We start from the raw sequence: 22,718 nt of genomic DNA, 5'->3' as shown, positions 1-22,718 counted from the left end.
CTATTTCCTTCCACCACTTCCTGCTTCCAAGATTATATAAAGTATAGGAACTTTTCTTTTTTCTTTCTTTCTTTCTTTCTTTCTTTCTTTCTTTCTTTCTTTCTTTCTTCCTTCCTTCCTTCCTTCCTTCCTTCCTTCCTTCCTTCCTTTTTTTTTTTTTCCTTTTTGAGGAGTCATGACTTCATCTCTTCTGCCCTCTCTTTTCCCAGGTGGAAACCAAAGCTCTGCTCTGACTCAAAGGTATGCAGCTGTGCAGACACTTATTCAAAAATGGATGTATGAAGGGAATAAGATGAGTTCTAGGGGCGCCTGGGTGGCTCAGTTGTTAAGTGTCTGCCTTCGGCTCAGGGTGTGATCCCGGCATTCTGGGATCGAGCCCCACATCGGGCTCCTCCACTGGGAGCCTGCTTCTTCCTCTCCCACTCCCCCTGCTTGTGTTCCCTCTCTTGCTGGCTGTCTCTCTCTCTGTCAAATAAATAAATAAATAAATAAAATCTTTAAAAAAAAAAAAAAAGACGAGTTCTATGTGTGGAGACTGCCTCCACAGCCACATCTGTTCTCCCCATCCCCTCTGGCCACAGCCCTTCTCCCTGACCAAAAGAGTGGGCACATGACTCATGCTTGAACAATAATATGTGTTGGGTACTGTTCTAGGTGTTTTCACAAATTAACTCATTTAATCTTCACAAAAACCCTATGAAAGAGGTATAGAGAGATTAACTATCTTTCCCCATGTGACACAACTAATAAGTGAATGAATGTTCTGGGGTCTAAAATTGGTAGCTTTGTTCTCAATTTCTCCTGATTTCAATGACTCAAGCTGGACCATTCAGAGTTCATTCTTGGGATTTTTCTAACTTGTGCTGGGGTAGGAAATACTGTTATGTCTCCAAGACCCTGTGATGTGAATCTAAAGCCATTTGTGTCTGCCATAGAACACAATGAAGTTAAGAATTGGAGACAAGCAGGGATGCCTGGGTGGCTCAATTGGATAAGTGTCTGCCTTGGGTTTAGGTCATGATCCCAAGGTCCTGGGATCAAGTCCCACATCAGGCTCCTTGCTCAGTGGGGAGACTTTCTCCCTCTGACTTCTGCTCTTCCTGCTTGTGCTCATGCTCTCTCTCTGTCTGACAAGTAAATAAATAAAACTTAAAAAAAAAAAAAGAATTGGAGACAAGCAGAATTGCTTGATAGGTCCCTAGAAACGTCAAGAACAGCTTCTAGTTATCTTCAGCTTTTTTTAGTTTCATTAGTACATGAAACGCATCAATTCACTTTTCTGCTTATGCTTTTCCAAGCTGTGTTTCTGTCATTTGCAACCTAAATGGTTTTGACTATGAGAGAAATTGGAAACCTGATTCACCAGGTTCATGTGACAAAGTAAGCAAGGTCATTAAAATGGGAATAAGGTAGGCTTAATAGTCCCTGTTAGAGAAATTGCTAACAGAAGATCTCAGGTAATGTTAATTAGTCATAGGTTCACAGAAACAAATTTAACAGAAGGCCTACTAAAGTTTTGATCTGTATAACCCCAAACACACAAGCTCTGGTAAACAGAGGCTTAATGTAAGCCATTGTACTATAGAGTCACATCCTCCCATCCATTCCCAGATCCAAATAAGCTTCCAGACCCTCAGAATTTCTAGGACCTTACTAAAACCTCCTCTGTGCCTGCTATGAATCTCCTTTCCTCAAAATGATATGTAGCCTATGTGACTATGCATTTAGGAGAGAGAAATACCCACATTTGGAATTGAGGGGTAGAATACTATTGGATTTGGGCTCCAAACGCTCACTACTTTGTGGCTACCTACAAATACCACCATGGGTATTATGAGATCAGATGGTCTGAAGCTGAGTTCTAATCAGAGTTCACCTCATAGATGGTCCAGTGCAACTTGAATCCATTTATAAGGTAATTTCCCTAGTCCCTGATCTTGAATGAATATCCCTGGCTATTGAACCCTACATTGGATCCTTGACCTGTGAAATAGCAATCATGAGAGGAAAAGCCAAGTAGAAATGTTAGAGATTATCCTCCATAACAAAGTAAAAAATCAAAGTGATATGAATCTCTTGGAGAGTTGCAAAGGGTAGTGACACATTAAAAGACAAAAATTAGCCCTTTGTCACTGGGCTAAAAGTTGATTACACGTTTTTGGCTTCTCTAAAATCATTCACTCATTTTATTTTTTTACTTAGATCCTGAATTTTGAAGCCACGTTAATTTCTCTTCACTTGTTTTTGATATTGTTTTAGTGTGTTACTTATGTTTGGTATTTGTTTATGAGCTAATGGTTTTAAGATTTCTCTTTTTTTAAACTATATTTAAAAAGCTGAACATGCACAATAAAAGTCTTCTTACTCCAACACATAAACAGAAGCTACCCAAGAGAAAATGTTAGGGAAAATAATTGTCTTGAATATTTAATGACATGAGTCAATAGGGACAATGACAGCTGGCTCACAGGGCTTAAGCAGCACACATTTCTTACCTTCTGAGTTGTATATCAGTGAACCTTTGCCTGCTAGTCGGTTTCATCTTGAGGACTGTTTAGAGATAAAGTTTTGAGATAAGTGCTTAATATAGAATGTGAAGGGAAGAAAATCCTGTCAAATATTTCAGGTTTTGGGAAATCTTACTTATTTAGTTAGTCTATTCATCCAGGTAAGAAATCTATGTTTTAAAACTGTCATTTTAAAAAATGATTTTGTGGATTTTATAAAATTCTAACCAAAATCTTAATTTTACTTTTAAGAACTTATCCAAATAATTCTAGAAATTGTCTATAAAATGGAAGAGATATAAATAACAAGGCAGTTATTGAAAAACATGACTGTTTAGTGGAACATTACCCACTACCAGTTACAGTGAAATAATTAAAGTGGTATAGTATTAATTCAGAAACAAATAAAGAGACAGAAAAATGTGCTCCACAAAGCAGAAAGGACAAAACCTCAGTAAAGGAACTAAATGAAACTGAGATAAGCAATATGCCTGATAGAGTTTAAAGTAATGATCATAAGATGCTCACTGGACTGGAGAGAAGAGTAGAAGAACTCAGTGAAAACTTCAACAAAGAGGTAGAAAGTATTTTAAAAAGAACCAATCAGAGTTGAAGAATACAATAACTGAAATCAAAAATACACTAGAGGGAATCAACAATAGATTAATGGATGCAGAAGAATGGATCAGTGATCTGGAAGACAGGGTAATGGAAAGCACCCAGGCTGAACAGCAAAAAGAAAAAAAAGTTTAAAAAAAAATGAAGATAGGTTAAGAATCTCTTGGACAACGTCAAGTAAAGAGAGAGAAAGGGACAGATAATTTATTTGAAGAAATAGTAGCTAAAAACTTCCCTAACCTGGGGAAGGAAATAGGCATCCAGGTTTAGGAAGCAAAAAGAGTTCCAAACAAGATGAAACCAAGGAAGTTCATACCACCACACATAATAATTAGAATGTTAAAATTTAAAAATAAAATAAATGGTTACTTTTCTTTATCTTTTCATCTTTCTTCTCTCTTGCTGCAAAACAGAAACAAAAAGTTATATACAAGGGAAAAACCCACAAGTTTAGCAGCTGATTTTTCAGCAGAAACTTTGTAACCCAGAAGAGAGTGACATAATATATCCCAAGCTGAAAGTAAACAAAACAAAACAAAACAAAACCCAAACACCTACAACCAAGAATACTCTATCTGGCTAGGTTATCATTCAGAATCAAAGGAGAGAAAAAGAATTTCCTGCACAAACAAAAGTCAAAGGAGTTCATCACCGCTAAACTGGTCTTACAAGAAATGCTAACATTACTTTTTTAGGTGGAAAAGAAAGTGAAATGAAAATGAAAGCAAATGAAAATGAAAACTCAATGGTCCAAAATTTTGGGACACATCAAAAGCAGGACTAAGAGGGAAATTTATAACGTCAAGAAACAAGAAAAATCTCCAATAAACAGTCTAACCTTATAACTAAAGGAACTGGAAAAAGAAAAACACACAAAGCCAAAGGTTAATAGAAGGAAGGAAATAATAAAAATCAGAGCAGAAATAAATGAAATAGAGACCAAAAAAAAAAAAAAATCAATAGAAAAGATCAATGAAACCAAGAGCTGGTTCTGTGAAAAGATAAACAAAACTGATAAACCTTTAGCCAGAGTGATCAAGAAAAAAAGAGAGAGGACACAAATAAGTAAAATCAGAAATGAAAGAGGCTAGGTAACAACCAACATCTCAGAAATACAAAGGATTATAAGAGAACACTATGAAAAATTATATGCCAACAAATTGGATAACACAGAAGAAATGGATAAGTTCCTGGAAACAAACAATCTTCCAAAACTGAATTGGGAAGAAATAAAAAATCTGAAAAGATCCATTAATAGTAACAAAATTGAATCAGTAATCAAAACTCTCCCAACAAAAGCCCAGGATTAAATGGATTCACAGGTGAATTCTACCAAACATTTAAAGAAGAGTTAATACTTATTCTCCTCGAACTATTCCAAAAAAAATAGAAGAAGAAGGAAAGCTTCCAAATATCGTCTAAGAGGCCAGCATTACCCTGATACTAAAATCAGACAAAGACACCACAAAAAAGAAAACTATAGGCCAATTACCCTGATGAACATAGATGCAAAAACCCTCAACAATATATTAGTGAACCAAAACCAACAATACATTGAAATAGTTATTCACCACGATTGAGTAGGATTTATTCCTGTGACGCAAGGGTAGTTCAATATTTGCAAATCAATCAATGTGATATATCACATCAACAAGAGAAAGGATAAAAAGCATATGATCACCTCATAGATACAGAAAAAGCATTTGACAAAATCCAATATCTGTTCATGATAAAAACCCTCAACAAAGTGGGTTGGGAGGGAACATATCTCAATGTAATAAAGGCCATATATGAAAAATCCACAGCTAACCTCATACTCAATGGTAAAAAAAAACAGAGCTTTTCCACTAAGATAAGGAATAAGACAAGATGTCCACTCTTACTACTTCTATTCAACACAGTACTGGAAGTCCTCGCCACAGCAATCAGATAAGAAAAAGAAATAAAATGTATCTAAATTGGTAAGGAAGAAATTGAACTATCACTATTTGTAGATGACATGATACTATATATAGAAACCCATAAAGGAAACCCACCAAAAAAACTATTTGAACTAATAGATGAATTCAGTAAAGTGGCAGGATAAAAAATTAGTACATAGAAAACTGTTGCCTTTCTATATACTAATAATGAAGTAGCAGAAAGAGAAATTAAGAGAACAATTTCATTTACAATTGCAACAACAACAAAAGAAATAGAATAACTAGGAATAAACTTAACCAAGGAGGTGAAAGACGTGTTACTCTGAAAACTATCAAACATTGATGAAAGAAATTGAAGATGATACAAATAAATGATAAAATGTTCCATGTTCATGGATTGGAAGAATTGATATTGTTAAAATGTCCACACTACCCAAAGCAATCAACAGATTCAATGAAATCCCAATCCAAATACCACCAGCATTTTTTCACAGAACTAAAATAAATAATCCTAAAACTCGTATGGAACCACAAAAGACCCTTAATAGCCAAAGAAATCTTGAGAAAGAAGAACAAAGCTAGAGCTATGACAATCCCAAATTTCAAGATATACTGCACAGCTATAGTAATCAAAACAGTATGACATTGGCACAAAAATAGATACATAGAAGAGCCTGGCTGGTTCAGTCAGAAGAGCATGAAACTCTTTTTTTTTTTTTTTAAAGATTTTATTTTTATTTATTCGACAGGATAGAGACAGCCAGCGAGAGAGGGAACACAAGCAGGAGGAGTGGGAGAGGAAGAAGCAGGCTCATAGCAGAGGAGCCTGATGTGGGGCTCGATCCCAGGACCCCGGGATCACGCCCTGAGCCGAAGGCAGACGCTTAACCACTGTGCCACCCAGGCGCCCCTGAGCATGCAACTCTTGATCTCAGGATTATGAATTCAAGCCTCATGTTGGATGTAGAGCTTACTTTACAAAAGGAAGGAAGGAAGGAAGGAAGGAAGGAAGGAAAGAAAGAAAGAAAGAAAGAAAGAAAGAAAGAGAGGAAGAAAGAAAGAAAGGGAGGGAGGAAGGGAGGGGGAGGGAGGGATGGAGAGAGAGAGAGAGGGAAAGAGAAAGAAAGAAAGAAAGAAAGAAAGAAAGAAAGAAAGAAAGAAAGAAAGAAAGAAAGAAAGAAAAAGAAAGTAAAAGAAAAAGAAAAAAGGAAGAAGAAAGGAAGGAAAGAAAAGAAAGAAAGAAAGAAAGAAAGAAGAAAGAAAAGTATATACATAGATCAATAGAACAGAATAGAGAGCCCAGAAATAAACCAACACTAATATGGTCAATTAATATATGACAAAGGAGGTAAGAATATAAAATGAGGGAAAGATAGGCTTTTCAATAATGGTGCTGGGAAAACTGGACAGCTATATGCAAAAGAATGAAACTCAACCATATTTTTATGCCATACACAAAAAATAAACTCAAATGGCTTAAAGATCTAAATGTAATACCTGAAACCTCAAAACTCCTGGATGAAAACACAGGTAGTAATTTCTCTGACATCAGCCTTAGCAATATTTCTCTAGATATGTCTCCTTAGGCAAGGGAAACAAAGATAAACTATTGGGACCATACCAAAATAAAAATCTCTCTCTCTCTTTTTAAGATTTTTATTTATTTATTTGACAGAGAGGCAGTGAGAGAGGAAACACAAGCAGGGGGAGTGGGAGAGGGAGAAGCGGGCTCCCCGTCAAGCAGGGAGCCCGATGCGGGGCTTGATCCCAGAACACTGGGATCATGACCTGAGCTGAAGGCAGATGCTTAACAACTGAGCCACCCAGGCTCCCCAAAATAAAAATCTCTTGTATAATGAAGGAAACTATTAATAAAACAAAAAAGGCAACTGCTGAATGGGAGAAGATATTAACAAATTATGTATTTGATAAGTGGTTAATATCCAAAATATCTGAAGAATGTATACAATTTAATACAAAAAAATCCCCACCAAATAATCTGATTAAAAGATAGAGGATCTGGGGGCGCCTGGGTAGCGCAGTCGTTAAGCGTCTGCCTTCGGCTCAGGGCGTGATCCCGGCGTTCTGGGATCGAGTCCCACATCGGGCTCCTCCTCTGGGAGCCTGCTTCTTCCTCTCCTACTCCCCCTGCTTGTGTTCCCTCTCTCGCTGGCTGTCTCTCTGTCACATAAATAAATAAAACCTTTAAAAAAAAAAAAAGATAGAGGATCTGAATAGACGTCTTTTCCAAAGACAACATACAAGTGACCAACAGACACATGAAAAAAAAGCTCAATATCACTAATCATCAGGGAAATGCAAATTGAAACCACAATGAGATATGACTTCATACATGTCAGAATGGCTAGAATCAGATAGACAAGAAATAATAAGTGTGTGTGAGAATGTGGAGAAAAGAAAACCTGTGCACTGTTCGTGGGAATGCAAATTAGTGCAGCCACTGTGGAAAACAGTATGAAGGCTCCTCAAAAGATTAAAAATAGAAATACCATATGATCTAGTAATTCCACTTCTGGGTATTTAACCAAAGAAAACAAAAACACTAAATTGAGAAGATATATGCATCCCTATGTTTATTGCAGTATTATTTATAATAGCCAAGATATGGAAGGAACCCAAGTGTACATTGATAGATGAATAGAGAAAGATGTAGTGTGTGTATGTATGTACACACACACACACACACACACACACACACACACACACACGATGGGATATTACTCAGCCATAAAAAGGATGAGATCTTGCCATTTGCCACAACATGGATGAACCTAGAGTTTATTACACTAAGTGAAATAAGTCAGACAAAGAAATACAAATACTATACAATTTCACTTATATGTGGAATCTAAAAAGAAAATAAATTAATAAACAAACAAATAAAAAGCAGGCGCAGACTTAAATACAGAGAACAAATGTGTGGTTACCAGAGGGGACATAGGTAAGGGATGAGCAAAATGCATGAAGGGGAGTGGGAGATACAGGTTTTCAGTTATGGAATGAATAAGTTATAGGGATAAAAGGTACAGCATAGGGAAAATAGTTAATGGTGTTGTAATAGTGTTCAATGGTGACAAATCATAGTTGTGATGAACATAGCATAATGTATAGAGTTGTTGAATCACTATGTTGTACATTTGAAACTAATGTAACATTGGGTGTCAACTATACTTAAATTAAAAAAAAAATAGAAAGTCAATTAAATAGAATAAAAAACCCAAGAAGCTGAAACTGGAATGTATCAAAAGTTAATACATAAAGAAAAATAGGAAGTAGAGTGTTATAGAAATTGGCTACTCTGCAAAAAAACCCTACCATTCTTACCTCATGCTATTTATCAAAATAAATTAAAGTTATATTACATTTAACTATCTTAAACAAACACAAGATTATTTTAATGTATAGTGTTTTAGTCTCAGAAAAAAATTGAATATACTGAACTAAAAAACAATGGAGAATTAAAAAACAAATTGAAAAAACAAAATGATGCTTATTTTATAAATCAAAAGCAATCATAAATATAATTTAAAAACTAAAAACAAACTGGGGAATGCAGTTTCTAAAAACATGGCAGCTAAAAGATCAGTGTCCATAGATTTACAGAACTAATGGATGGTGATTGAAAAAAATGCGTGAAGTCCCAATTAAAAGATGGGACCAAAACATCAACAGTCAGTTCACAGACATATATACATACACGCAAAAAAATAAAAAAGACAAATGCTTAACAGTATATAAAAATATTTAATGTTATGAATTATGGCAGAGATGGCTAACAGACCATCAGAATTTATGCTCCTTTTCCACAGCAGCTTTTTAGTTAGGAGTTACATTTCTTAGCCACCCTTGCAGGACCATATGCAGGACCATATGACTGGTCTTTGTCAATGGAATGTTAGTGAAAAGTGTTGTGTGTCCCTTTTAGAGGAAGGCTTTTAAGTATTGGATTGAGGCTTTTTCACATTCTCTATTCCTCTTCCACCTTCTGGATTTTGACTTAGCTGAAATTATGTGGCATTTTCAGCTCTATAATGTAAGGTGGTTTCTTTTCTCCCACAAAATTCATAAAATAGGGAGTCCTCTAAACAGAGGAGGGTTCAGAAAGTGGGTATAAAACAAGTAATGCTACTAGGTGAGTATTAAGTTTTAAGTGAGCATTAAGACTATACTCTGAAAAGCAAGGAAGAAGACATGGGATATTGGAAGCTGTGAATCCATTTTAGATAGAATTATGTTTCTGTATGCAGACAAAAAAAGTAATGGTGATTTAAACAGGACAGAGATTTATTGCTTCCCCACATATAAGAAATTCAAAGACAGGCAATGTAGTACGAATATGATATGTACACATTATCATTTAAGACCTAGTCACTTATCTTTCTGTTCTACAATCCTAGCATTTTGTTCCCTTACTCAAGGTCACATAATGATTCGAGATGGATAGTGGGATGCCAGCTGCCATAGCTACAGCTTGAGGAAGGAGAAAATGCAGAGAGAAAAAGCCTGCTGAGTCAGTTCCTTAGAAAGCTTTGTGACGAATAGCAAACTATACTTCTGGTTCCATTTCATAGGTCAGAATTGCTGCATAGTCACACCAAAATATGAGGAAATGTGTTTTATAGCAGGTGACAAAATATCCAGTTAAAACTTGGGATTCTCTTCCAAAGGGAAATGAGGATGATAGGCAGCTGGCAGATCTCCCATGGGGCCCATCCTACAGAATGGTGAAGGGAAGTTCTAAGATAGCCATTGCCAGCAACTCTAGGAAAAGCTAGGCCCCACTGAAAGGGATGTAGCTCTTTGAGGGAAATATGGGGGTTCTGTGCTTTAGATGATATGATTGAGAGGGCAGAACAACTTGAAAATCTGTAAGGACTTTTTTTGTTTGTTTTTTTTGAGAGAATGAATGAGAAAGTTATAGTAACTACAAACTCCAGGAAAAACAAAAGTTGTACAATAAAATTATGTTGAAATATAAAATAATAGTATAAGAAAACAGAGTTCACTGAATACTTTTAAGGAAGTATATTCTTTTTTTTAAGTGTCCAGGGGCTCAGATGGGGGCCATGTAAAGAAAGACGTAATCCTAGCATACTTCTTGAACCAATGTGAGAAAAAATGTTTACATAGGTATAAATATGAAAACTCTACATATTGGTTTTTAACATTTACAGTCAATCTTCAGACAAGATATGGATCAGCTGTAGCTGTAAAGCAGAATAACTGTTAACATTACAATGTAAAAGTATAACTGACAGAAGGTGAAAAGTGGGAGCCAGGGGGGAAACAAAGTAAAGGGTTTTTTCATTTCGCATTTACAGAGCTGAGTCAAGATACTGATTAATGTTGATAGAAAGTAGGATTTTAAATATTTTTAAAGTTGTAATGATAACCAATAAATGAACTAAAAATAATACATTGGGAGAAGGAGGGAACAGACAAAGCATCATGTGTTCCCAGAAACTGGGTCTTTAAAGTTAATAATTTCAATGAAGTTACATTTTTAATAAAAATAATGTTTTAACTGGTAATTAAGTACCAAATAAATTCCATGAACATGTCAGGGAAGCAAAAAAAGAATTTTCATAAATTTACATGTTAATTAAAAATAATTTATCTGTATTACAAATGGGTACATTTTCACTGATATTATTTTTCAATGGTTCTAACATAATAAACATTATTACAGATCTTATTTAATTTGTGATGTGATTACGTCCCAATAATCCCATTATAAGTTGGATATACTGTAAGTTGAAAACGTATTTAATACGCCTAACCTACTGAACATCATAGCTTAACTCAGCATACTTTAAACATCCTCAAAAACTTACATTAGCCTAGAGTTGGGCAAAATCATCAAATGCAAAGCCTATTTTACAATCAAGTATTGAATATCTCAAGTAATTTATTGCATACTGTACTGAAAGTGAAAAACGAAATGGATGTATGGGTACAGAAGGGTTGTAAGTGTATTGGTTGTTTATTCTTCTGGTCAAGTGGCTGACTGAGAGCAGTGGCTCAGTGCTGCTGCCCAACATAAGAGAGTATCAGACCACATATCACTAGCCCAGGAAAAGACCAAAATTTAAAGGACAGTTTTTATTGAATATGTATTGGTTTTGCATTATCATAAAGTAAAAAAATAATAAGTGGAACCACCATAAGCTGGGGACTGTCTATACTAGCTAGAAGGTAGACCTCTATAAGCTTTAAAAATATATGAATTGGACATTTTTAGTTTTTAATTTGCTTGCTGTCTTAGAATTTTGAAGATATTTCAGTAGCTTTGGATGGTTCCCTTCTATTCAGGAAGGGAATCTTTCCAGAAAGATTAAGATAATGATTTTTCTTTATATATAAATTTGCTGATAATAAGAGAGGACTTCAAAGTAATTCTGCCAACCCTACAGCAACTCTCAATTTGAGATTACTGTTTTCATTAAGAGGTTGTGAAGTCTCTAAATATTTGTGAACACCAATGTGGACTTTGTGAGATTGTGGGGTCCAGAATTTCTCTGAGGCAGCACTATTATTTACCTTCTTTTCATTTGTTTCTCTTCCCAGGTCCATCTTGATCAATATAAAATGCAGACTTGAAAATAATGCATTAAAAGATGGAATTGGGAGCTGGTAGAAAAGATAAAGCATGACCTTTGTCAGAATTCTTTCCTTTCTTTGGGGGTACAGATGAGTGGTAAGTTGGGGAGGGTGAGTTATTTTCAGGGTGATGACGAGACTCAATATTTTGTACATCCCCTGATAGAGAAATCCTTGTACTTTTCTGAACCAGTGCCAGCAGGGCATCTACTCAAAGCTGCTGAAAAGTAAAAAAAAAATTGATACAGAGACTAACAAAATAAAGCACAAAGAATTCCCGATTTTCCTGTACTTCAAATTTTATTTCCCTGGAAGCTATGTATCCATGTATTAATGGTTTCTATGTAGTACAATAGAAGGTGACTTTCTTTTCTTTTTTAAATTTGCATTTTCTAATTTTTCCATGATAATTATATAAGATACCTATGAAAATAAAAAGGGGGAGAGAATGCTAAATATAAAAATGAAAATCATTTGAATGTATTTCCTTATTTTCTTCATTTTATTTTCTTCGTCTTGTTGTCGTCCTTTTGATATCCCTGCTACAAGGCAATCTATAAACCAGCTGAGCCACAAGTCAAGATTTCAGGCTTTGTGCTACATACTACTTTGGCTATTCTCAATTCTGAAATATGTGAAGAAGTTCAGGTTATTCTTTATCACACTGAAAGGTTCTACTAACAGGAAAAATATTTCAGATATCTATGTTATATTTTTAAAAAGCAGGAGGTAAATTATATGGACAAGTCTATACTCATAAGAAAAGTCATGAAAAAGAAATATACCAATATGTAAATAACTTTAGTTTTTAACATAATGCCTGAAAAAGCACACAAGTTGTCCAGTTTGTAGGTGGTCAATTAATGTTAGTTGAATTTCAATTTGTAATCTTACTTTTAAGGCATCTCTCCTAAGGACATACTCCAAAGGCATGGCAATTTATACAAAAATGTATTCAGCATACCCTTAAATGCATGAAAAATTGGAAATGAGCTAAATATTTAAAAAAAATAGGAATATGGTAAGTAAACACATTTGGAAGCAATCTAGTTGGTGTTTAGTCTCTGGGTGGTAACAATTTTGCCTTTCATAAATTGTACAAAAGTCTCCCATTTTCTAAGACAATGTTTGACAAGAGCCATAAAAAATGACACATGGATATGCACATAGAACATTCGTTGAAAAAAAGAAAAGAAAAATATGTACACAATGATTGCAAATATGAAGCAATCTATATCCAGATTAAGGTTAATTAATAATTTACAAGAGATGAAAACAAAGGTTTTTTTTTTTTTTTTTAAGATTTTATTTATTTATTTGACAGACAGAGAGACAGCGAGAGAGGGAACACAAGCAGGGGAAGTGGGAGAGGGAGAAGCAGGCTTCCCGCTGAGCAGGGAGCCTGATGTGGGGCTCAATCCCAGGACCCTGGGATCATGACCTGAGCCAAAGGCAGATGCTTAACAACTGAGCCACCCAGGTGCCCCCAAAACAAAGTTTTAATACTAAGTGGATTCCTTTTGTCCCTTGCAACCTGTGAAAGCATCTACATGTATACTAATAATTTTTATATGTATCAACAAAGGAACATTTATTGAAGCCATTCTAAATAAAGTGCACTGAGAGATTACTGGGTCTGTCCTATTACCGAGGAGTTTATAGCTACTAGATAAGTAAGGATACTTGAAAGAAATGAAAAATCTGCTTTTGTTTTCCAGTCTTGGAGGCATTTTCAGAATTCTCAGAATTTCCTGTAACGTGGCTTAGATCCTCACAAAGTTCTGCAGTAACCACTGGAATTCTCTTTAGTAGATTTTAGTATATAAAAAAACCCCATTATAGGGGGTTTTATTATGAGATCTGGGCTACCACAGGGCCTCAGCAATTTTTTTTCTTAAATGCATCATACTTTAGATATGTTTTAAATTCAGAAAATATGCTCTATGGCAATTTCCATTTGAAAACAAATAAAACACATTTCCATGCCTTGAGAGCACAGCTGAATTTACCATTTTCTATTACGAGTCAAAAAAAATTGTAAATAAATTTTTGTTCATAACTGCTTTAAAGATTATCTCAAATTAGAGTATTTTTTCTATAAATGTTTATATTAACTTGTCAGCAAAATGCATTAATTTTTTAAAAACCTGATCATTAACATCTCAGCATTTTTTCCTAATATTCATAGAAAGGCTTTTACACATTTTATAATGCTAGTCAGTGAATGCATTGAATTTTGTGTCCTGCTTTTTCTATTTACTATTATGTCAAATGTATATTTCCATATATGAAGATTTTTCGTGTTTGTTTTAAATCAATATTTTAGCCATATATAAATATTGATTCTTTTTGAAAACTTAGTGAATTGTACATTTAATTGAAAATGCACCTTTTACATCTCAAAAATGCAGAGATAAGGTATTTATTTTTATCTATGAGAAATATTTTTATAGAAAAGTCTCCACAACCTGGAACATCTTCTCTCCCCAGGCCATCTCCTACTAATTTTGCTGCTTCGACTATAAATTCAGTAAAGATATTCACAAATCTTTCTCTGTAGCTCTGATCTCTTTTTGGGACTCCAGTTTGGATGCCAAACTGCCTCCTAGACATGTTCATTGAGATGACTTATATAAATTAATTTTCTTTTTTTTTTTAAAGATTTTATTTATTCATTTGACAGAGAGAGAGAGACAGCGAGAGAGGGAACACAAGCAGGGGGAGTGGGAGAGGAAGAAGCAAGCTTCCCGCTGAGCAGGGAGCCCGCTGCAGGGCTTGATCCCAGGAATCATGACCTGAGCCAAAGGCAGACACTTAATGACTGAGCCACCCAGGGCCCCATAAATTAATTTTCTTGATTAACATATAAAATAGACTCTTAACAAATGCCTATTTGCTTGTCAATGTTTGTGTTTTATATGTAGCCAAAGGAATTCTTGATTACATTCTCATCCCTGGAGGAGTGAAAAAGTTTTTGGGAGATAGATTTTTAGCAAAACATACCTAAAAATAACAACAGAAGAGGCAATCAGTATTATCAAGAAAGAAGTTTGTTGTTTTGTGGGTATTCCCATTGAAAAATGTCAAGATTTGTCATCATCCTCCACGACAGTTAAGAATATAAGGTCCTTGCCATGATGACAGGAGGTGGCAGCAGTGTAATGGAGCTTGGAATCCAAGGGGAGGATAGAAGATAAAAAAGGAAGAATAAAAAAAAAGGGACTTCCAGGTCTTCCCTTCTTCTTACCAAATATGATCTAATTTCTTGAGATGACATAAAAGACTCTATCTTTCCTGTGGTTTTTCTCCAGTCTTCTAGGACTAATCAAGGGTACTAAAATAATACTGCATGTGTATTGGAGTCAGATAGACCTGGATTTGAAATCTGTCAATGATATTTGCCGGCTCTGTGACCATGGACAGATAATTTCAGTTCTCTGAGCTTCTATTTCTTCACCCACCAGTGGAGTTTATAGGAACATCAAGTGAAATAATTATTTGAGACACAAACCTCAGTGCCACAAACACACATCATGTGTTCAGTAAATAAATGTTATCTATTCTCTTCCTCTAGACAACTAAGCAACCTGAGAGGAAAATACCTATAGATATTGGTATTTGGCAGAAAAAATTGTCAAATGAAGTATTAGGACAATGCCAAGAGAGCAGCCAGTGTAGGTAAGAGCAAGAGGACAGAGAGGTACAAGAAGGGTGTCCTGCTATGAAAAAAATGACTTGAGAGATTATCTACTGTGCTTGAAAATATGGAGAGAAGACTTCTTAGTTCTGTGAGAAAAGTTAGGGATAATTAAGACAAGTAATTCACCAGTTTGGGTGATTTTATTAAGAGAATCTTTATGGCTTAGCTGAAAATAACATTTTGTAGTCTTAATAACGAAAACACTGAGTGATAATCTAACCACAAATGGTGATGTAACTACTCTGAAAACATGAAGAAAAAGGAAATGTGTACTTCTGTGAGTACTAGAGATCTGAGAGTCTTCCATCACAGGAAGTTGGTAGGCAATACTTAAAGACCAAGAAATAGCACTTAACATGTAATTTAGAAATATAGAGGTAAATGCCAGAAGAAATGGCTGAAAGAGTTGGAAATACTTCCTTATGCAGAGGGAAATTAAGAATAGAGTCCAGCAGGACAGACAAATGCCCTAAAATACTTGTAGTATTACTTGAATTTTTTAACCAGTACTAGAATTACTTTCATTCCAAAAAAAAAAAAAAAAAAGAAAGAAAGAAAGAAAACAAGAAAAAAAAGAGAAAGAGTTGCAGTGCCTATCCACTCTTCTCCCTCACAGATGATATGGTTTTTTTTTTAAAAGATGTATGTATGTATGTATGTATGTATGTATTTAGAGAAACAGAGAGAGAGCGCAAGCACAAGCAGGGGGAGCAGCAGAGGGAGAAGCAGGCTCCCTGCTGAGCAAGAAGCCCAATGTGGGATTCGATCCCAGGACCCTGGGATCATGACCCGAGCCAAAGGCAGACGCTCAACCAACTGAGCCACCCAGGCACCCCAGATATGGTATTTTTTTAAAAAACAGCTATATGTTTTTGTCCTAAGCATAAATGGCAAAGCTACAAGATCTTGAAAAATTGAAATTCAGAAAGAAAGGGAGTAAATGATAGGGGGTATTTAGGAGAGTTCCCAGAACCTAGAGATTGAAAAAATTTAATGTGATCTGATTATTTTAAGGTGAATCGAGGTTGGGTGGTGGTGTGGTTTAAAGATCACTCGTATGACAGGATTTTAAAGTGACACCAGCAGAGTGATATAAGAAGCTGGCATGTGATGGGATGAGCACTGGGTATTATATGCAACTAATAAATCAATGCACACTACATCAAAAACTAATGATACACTATATTTTGGCTAATTGAATTTAAATAAAAACAATGACAACAAAAACAAAAAGAGGCTGATTTACAAAGTTGGGGCTGACATCTCCTAATCCAGTTATTAGTAACTAAAAGTACCACTCTATCTTCTAAATTCATGGTGTTTGATGACTTTTCTAGTTTTTCCTTCTAGAACATTAGTTTCTTTGAGCTCAGGTACCAGGTGTTCCACATATATGCATCCCACACGAAACTTGACATGGTATTGGGCACATTGACTGTAGTAAGAGAACATTCAGGAAAATCAGTATTACACTAATTCCTTGTGCAATTCTGTAAACTTTGTATATACATTCCCTGTAAAATTTATTTAATGTTTTCATATTAGCATTTTCATTAGAAAAAGTGGGCATATTAATTATCTCACCTTCTTTGCTCATTTCTCTATCTTTAAAAAAAAAAAATATTGAGGGGCGCCTGGGTGGCATAGCGGTTAAGCGTCTGCCTTGGGCTCAGGGCGTGATCCCGGCGTTATGGGATCAAGTCCCACATCGGGCTCCTCCGCTAGGAGCCTGCTTCTTCCTCTCCCACTCCCCCTGCTTGTGTTCCCTCTCTCGCTGGCTGTCTCTATCTCTGTCGAATAAATAAATAAAATCTTTAAAAAAAATAAAAAATAAAAATAAAAAATAAAAAAAATATTGAATTTATATTAGTTCTTTACATATTATTTGGTATATCAGACAAGTATTTACAATACCTTTATATAGTCAATGTCTTTAAAAATTACTCATTTGATTATTTGACAAATATTTGTTGAGGATTTTTATCGTGTCAGATCCTATGCCAGAGGCTTATAGCAGTGAAAAAGAGATAGTTGTCTAGGAAACCAAAGATTTCAAATAAAAAGTCGTACAACTAATATGTAAGTATGAATTGTGCTTAAAGAGGTTTAAAGTGAGAATTAAAAGGGACATTCTTTTCTGTATCCTTGGGTTCAGAATTCTGGATCCAATTTTCTAGCTTAGAAAATTCAATTTCAAAAAAGTGGGTATACAGACTAGCTTTCTTTAATGAAAGCATAATAGTGCGCTGGGAGGTAACAGACACCTATTATCCACATAGCTTTTTAATCTCTTCTGTATTAATTCTTCTATTTATAGCCACTCAGTATATAAAATGCAGCTGCCTGTAGTATTTCTCCTGGTTGTAAACAACACAACAAAGTCTTAGCTTAATTAAAATACTATAAATAGGGGGAAGAATCCCAATTCCTTTCCCTTTTCTTCTGCCATCAATAGGATTAGAATATTTCTCCATCCAACTTTGCCTTCAGATGCTTATCACAGGCATTCTCAGAACCATCAGCTAATGAGAGGTATCAGCAAGTCAGGGGGGGAGAGAAAGAGGCTTATTTTCCAATTATGAATGTACTGATTCATTAACACTGAGTCAAGCATTCATTTCAGGCATTCAGGTTGTCCTGGACTTGCATTTAAGCAATAGTGGCATGTGGATATGCCATTTTTCATCAATGGAGTATGGGGATGCCATTTAAGAAATGGCAGAAAAAGGAGCTGAAAAGGAGCAAAATGAGCATGGCCACGGCCAAAACTAAATAAACTTGCTGGAGAATCATAATTATGTTTTACTCATCATCGGCAAATCTCAAAATACATTATAATATTGGCTTATTCTACAAACTTTAAATTAGACACTAAGAAATTCAAAGTAGAGAGGTGATTATCTGGTCTAATATTACAACTTAACTAAAGACATGGAAAAGTTAATGGCAGTATTAGTTAAAACATCAAATTACAGTATTACTATTAATGTTTTAACTCTTACTATTATTCCTTAAAACCTATGAATGTACTCAATATTTTTCTAAAACTATACCTCCTTAGTAATACACCACTATAGTCGATTTTTAATAAAAAGGATTATATTATCTTAACTGTTTGTTATTGTTCAAATAACCATCTCAAACACATTCTTTTGCCTTACCTAGATGTGCTTTGGACTTATGAGAATAATTTATACTACTATTTGTCATATATCAGTAACCTGGATACCACCCTCAGAAATTTTGTCCATTTCCAGGCATCAATTATACTATTATTTTTTTCATATTTTTCTTTAAATTGACAAATTTTATTTTAGTTAACCTGACTTAAGTAATAATATGATTAAAATCAAGGGATTGGTGTGATAACTGTATTTTTTTCAAATAAACATCGAAATAAAGCCCAGAGTCTACAGTCCATAATTGTTATCACTTGGAGTGTTAGTTTGAGGCAAGCTACAACTCTCATTCCTTTTAAAGCTACTGAAAACTGAGATTTTTTTAGTTGTTCATCGCAGATCAACTTAGCCTATCCAGAGTGATGAGGAACACACCTTTTATATTAACAGTTGTGTACTACCCTTCAAATTCTTCATTCAAATTCCTTTCAAATCTTTTAGTTGACTCCAAAACTGTAAATGCACGGAGTGAGAATCTAAGAAGCCTAGCAAAAAGCAGCAGCTGGGAGGCCAAGATTTCAGGAGCTGCAAGGACCTGGGGACAAAGAGTTTGAAATTCAAATTTTGCCAAATAAGAAGAGTTTGATAAACATCTTAGACTTTTCACTAAAACCTCAGAAAAGCCACATCTTATGAGTAAGCTTAGGACTAAGGGCTCCAATCTAGAATTAAATGCACTATATAGAAATAAATCCACTACAACAAAACCTAAAACAAGCTTCCATTTAACATATAGAATACAGACACGTGGTTACTGGACACAGGGGATGGGAGGAGGAAAAAAGTGGAGGAAAATTGGTTGGTCAAAAGGTACAAATTTCTAGTTATAATGTTAATAAGTACTAGGGATGTAATATACAACATGATGACTACGGGTAACACTGCTACATGATATAAAGGAAAGTCGTCAAGAGAATAAATCCTAAAAGTTCTCATCACAAGGAGAAATGTTTTCTTTTACTCTTTCTTTTTTGAATATTGTATCTCTATGAGCTGATGGAGGTTAGCTGAACCTATTGTGATAATCATTTCACAATTTATGTAAGTCAAACTATCATGCCATTCATCTTAAACTTACATAGTATGTCAATTATTTCTCAATAAAACTGGGAAAAGTAAGATTGATGTGATCTGCCAATAGCTCAGCTGTCTGTTAGTACAAACTCAACTTTCTTTAGACGAAGGATATAAAAATACATTATCTCTATAATGTATCATCCACAATATCCAGGATAAAATATCACTAGACATTTGGAGAAGCAGGAAACAATCAGTCAAAGAGAAAACCTAGTCAAGAAAAGCAAGCCCACAGATGACCCTTACATTAGCATTGAGACAGGACTTTTAAAACAGCTATTATAAATATATTAAAGGATTCCAATTAAGAGATGAGCAAAATGCGTAGGTAGGGAATCCCAAAAGAGAAATAGGAATTGCAAAATAATCAACTTGGGATTCTAGAGCTGAAACATACAATATCAAAAAAGAAAATTTTACTGGATAGATTTTAAAAGATTAGACACTGTAGAAAAAAAGTACAGTCAATTTCAAGACAAGCAAATAGAAATTATCCAAACTGAAGAAAAGAGAAAAAAATTATTGAAAAAAATAGCCAACTTCAGTGACATGTGGGACAACAAGCTGACATACACGTAATTAGAGTATCAGAAAGAAAGACAAGAGAGAGTATGGGATAGAATTTTTCTTTTTAGAAGAAAAAGAAAGAATTTTATTTTTAGGAAATGTGATTAAAAAAAGTTCCTTAATTTAGTGGAAATACATCAAACCACAATTCCAAGTAGCTAGAGAATTCCCAAGAGGATAAATACAAATAACACTACATCTAAGCAAATGATAGTCTAACTCCTAAGACCAAAGATAAACACTTTAAAATAGAGAAAAATATATATTATATTCATCTTATTTTTCATCAGAAAATAATGGATCTACCAATTAGCTCCATTATCAATATCAAGAATGATAAAAGAGGCATCACTTCAAATCCTACAGACATTAAGAGGATATAATAAAAGAATAATATAAATAACTTTATGCTAATAAATTCACCATCTGTTAAGAAATGGACACCTTTCTTAAGAACCACCAATTTCCAAAACTTGCAACTTACAAAAGAAGAAATAGAAAATATGAAATGTCTTACATCTATTTAGAAATTGAATACATAATTAAAAACTTTCCTACAGAGAAAACTTTGGCCCAGATGGCTGTACTAGTGAACTCAATCACACATATAAGAAATAAATAATACCAGTTTTGGACAAATTGTTTCTGAAAATAGAGGGAGAGGAAGCTTTTTGCAACTCATTTTATGAGGCCAGTAAATCCTGATACCAAAACTTGACAAAGATAGTACCAAACACAGAAAACTAAAGATCAATATCCTTCATGCACAATAGAGGCAAAAATTATTTTTTTAGAGATTTTATTTATTTATTTATTTAGAGTGCCAGTGGGGGGAGGGACAGAAGGAGAGGGAGAAAGAATCTCAAGCAGACTCTGTGCTGAGCGGAGCTTGATGCAGGGCTTGATGTTATGACCCTGAGATCATGACCTGAGCCAGAATCAAGGATTGGATGCTTAACTGACTGAGCATCCAGGTGCCCCAATAGATGCAAAAATTCTTAGCAAAATATTAACAAATTCACTCTTGCAAGGGTGATACGTCACGATCAAAAGGGTGATTCCAGGGGCGCCTGGGAGGCACAGCGGTTAAGCGTCTGCCTTCGGCTCAGGGCGTGATCCCGGCGTTATGGGATCGAGCCCCACATCAGGCTCCTCCACTATGAGCCTGCTTCTTCCTCTCCCGCTCCCCCTGCTTGTGTTCCCTCTCTCGCTGGCTGTCTCTATCTCTGTCGGATAAATAAATAAAATCTTAAAAAAAAAAAAAGGGTGATTCCAGGAATGCAAGGTTGCTTTGACACTTAAAAATCAATTAATGTGGGGACACCTGGGTGGCTCAGATAGTTAGGGGTCTGCCTTTGGTTCAGGCCATGATCTTGGAATCCTGGGATGGAGCCCTGTGTTGGGCTTAGCGGGGAGCCTGCTTCTCCCTCTCCTCCTGTCCCCTGCTCATGCTCTCTCTCTCTCACTCTCTCTATCGCAAATAAATAAAATCTTTAAAAAAAAAAAAGATCTGTGACAACATGGATGAATGTCATAAATAGAATGTTGAGCAAAAAAATACACAAAGGAGACATAATGTGCTCATAGTGTATGATTCTATTTATATGAAATACAAAAAGCCAAAATTCATCTGTGCTATTAGAAGTCAGGGTAGTAGTTATCTGAGGGAGAAGTAGTGACTGAGAGGGAGCCCAAAGGGGTTTTCTGGGGGGGTTATAGCTTAATCTGGGTGCGGGTTACACGGATGTGTTCAATTTGTGAAAACTGTCAAGCTGTATAATTATGACAAATGCACTTTCTGTATGTGTATTGCATTTTAATAAAAAAAATTTTTTTTTAATCTTTCCCTTTCCTTCTCTTCCCTTCCCTTCACAGATAAAATATTGGCAGGCCCCATGGCTTTTCCAGTCATGCTTAGATAATAAATAGTCCTTTTGTTTGGGCATTAAAAAATCCACTCGAGCCTAATAATCACATAACTAAAGCCTAGTCCAGGGTAACCATCACAACTTCAAGCTCTTGTCCAATATAAAGCTTTGCAACCCAGTGGGGGCCTGACCTAGGCGGGGAAGCCCACAGAGGAGGCAGTGATGTTCCTGGTCGGCTCCTTCATCAGTTCCCAGCTACTCCTGCTCACTGGCTGCTGGCTTGTCTAAGCCCTTAGATTCAGGCCAAGGCACAGGGGATTAGGGGAATGGCACTGTTTTATATGGCCGGAGCAGCTGCAATGTACTTTGCTCCCCCGGATGCTGGCGCTTATGAAGTGCTTTTGTGGGTTTTCTGGAGAGCGTCCCACTGAGCACTCAGATGGCAGTGGCTCCCTGCCCCAGGCTGCCCAGCCCCACATACACGACGCTTGTCCTCTGGCAGCCGCTTTATAAGCTGCTCCCAGGCCGGGGCTTCCAAACATACCCTACACAGCCCGTCTCCCTTGAGGTCCTTTCTCCTTGCTGGGAAGTCTTCCTGAGCATGATTCATTCTGAGAAGATTTTAGATCAGCTCCTTCTCATGGGATCTACATCTTTCC

General features: G+C 35.6%; 1 protein-coding gene across 1 annotated transcript in view; it reads right to left on the bottom strand.

The window, feature by feature from the left end:
• Positions 1-50: 50 nt before the first annotated feature.
• The window catches only part of UBE2U (ubiquitin conjugating enzyme E2 U), a 211,667-nt gene continuing 188,999 nt past the window's right edge, over positions 51-22,718 (bottom strand). The window contains exon 16 of the mRNA XM_087865964.1: positions 51-2,550. The gene's annotated coding sequence lies outside the window, so the exon portion shown is untranslated. The remainder of the gene's footprint in view (positions 2,551-22,718) is intronic.

This window comes from Ursus americanus, chromosome 12 (genome assembly GCF_024610735.1).
Source record: "Ursus americanus isolate L20-20 chromosome 12, mUrsAme1.1.p, whole genome shotgun sequence".
In the NCBI taxonomy this organism is placed as follows: domain Eukaryota; kingdom Metazoa; phylum Chordata; class Mammalia; order Carnivora; family Ursidae; genus Ursus; species Ursus americanus.
The sequence above is the reverse complement of the archived record's forward strand: the minus strand, read 5'-3'. Positions and strand labels throughout refer to the sequence as shown.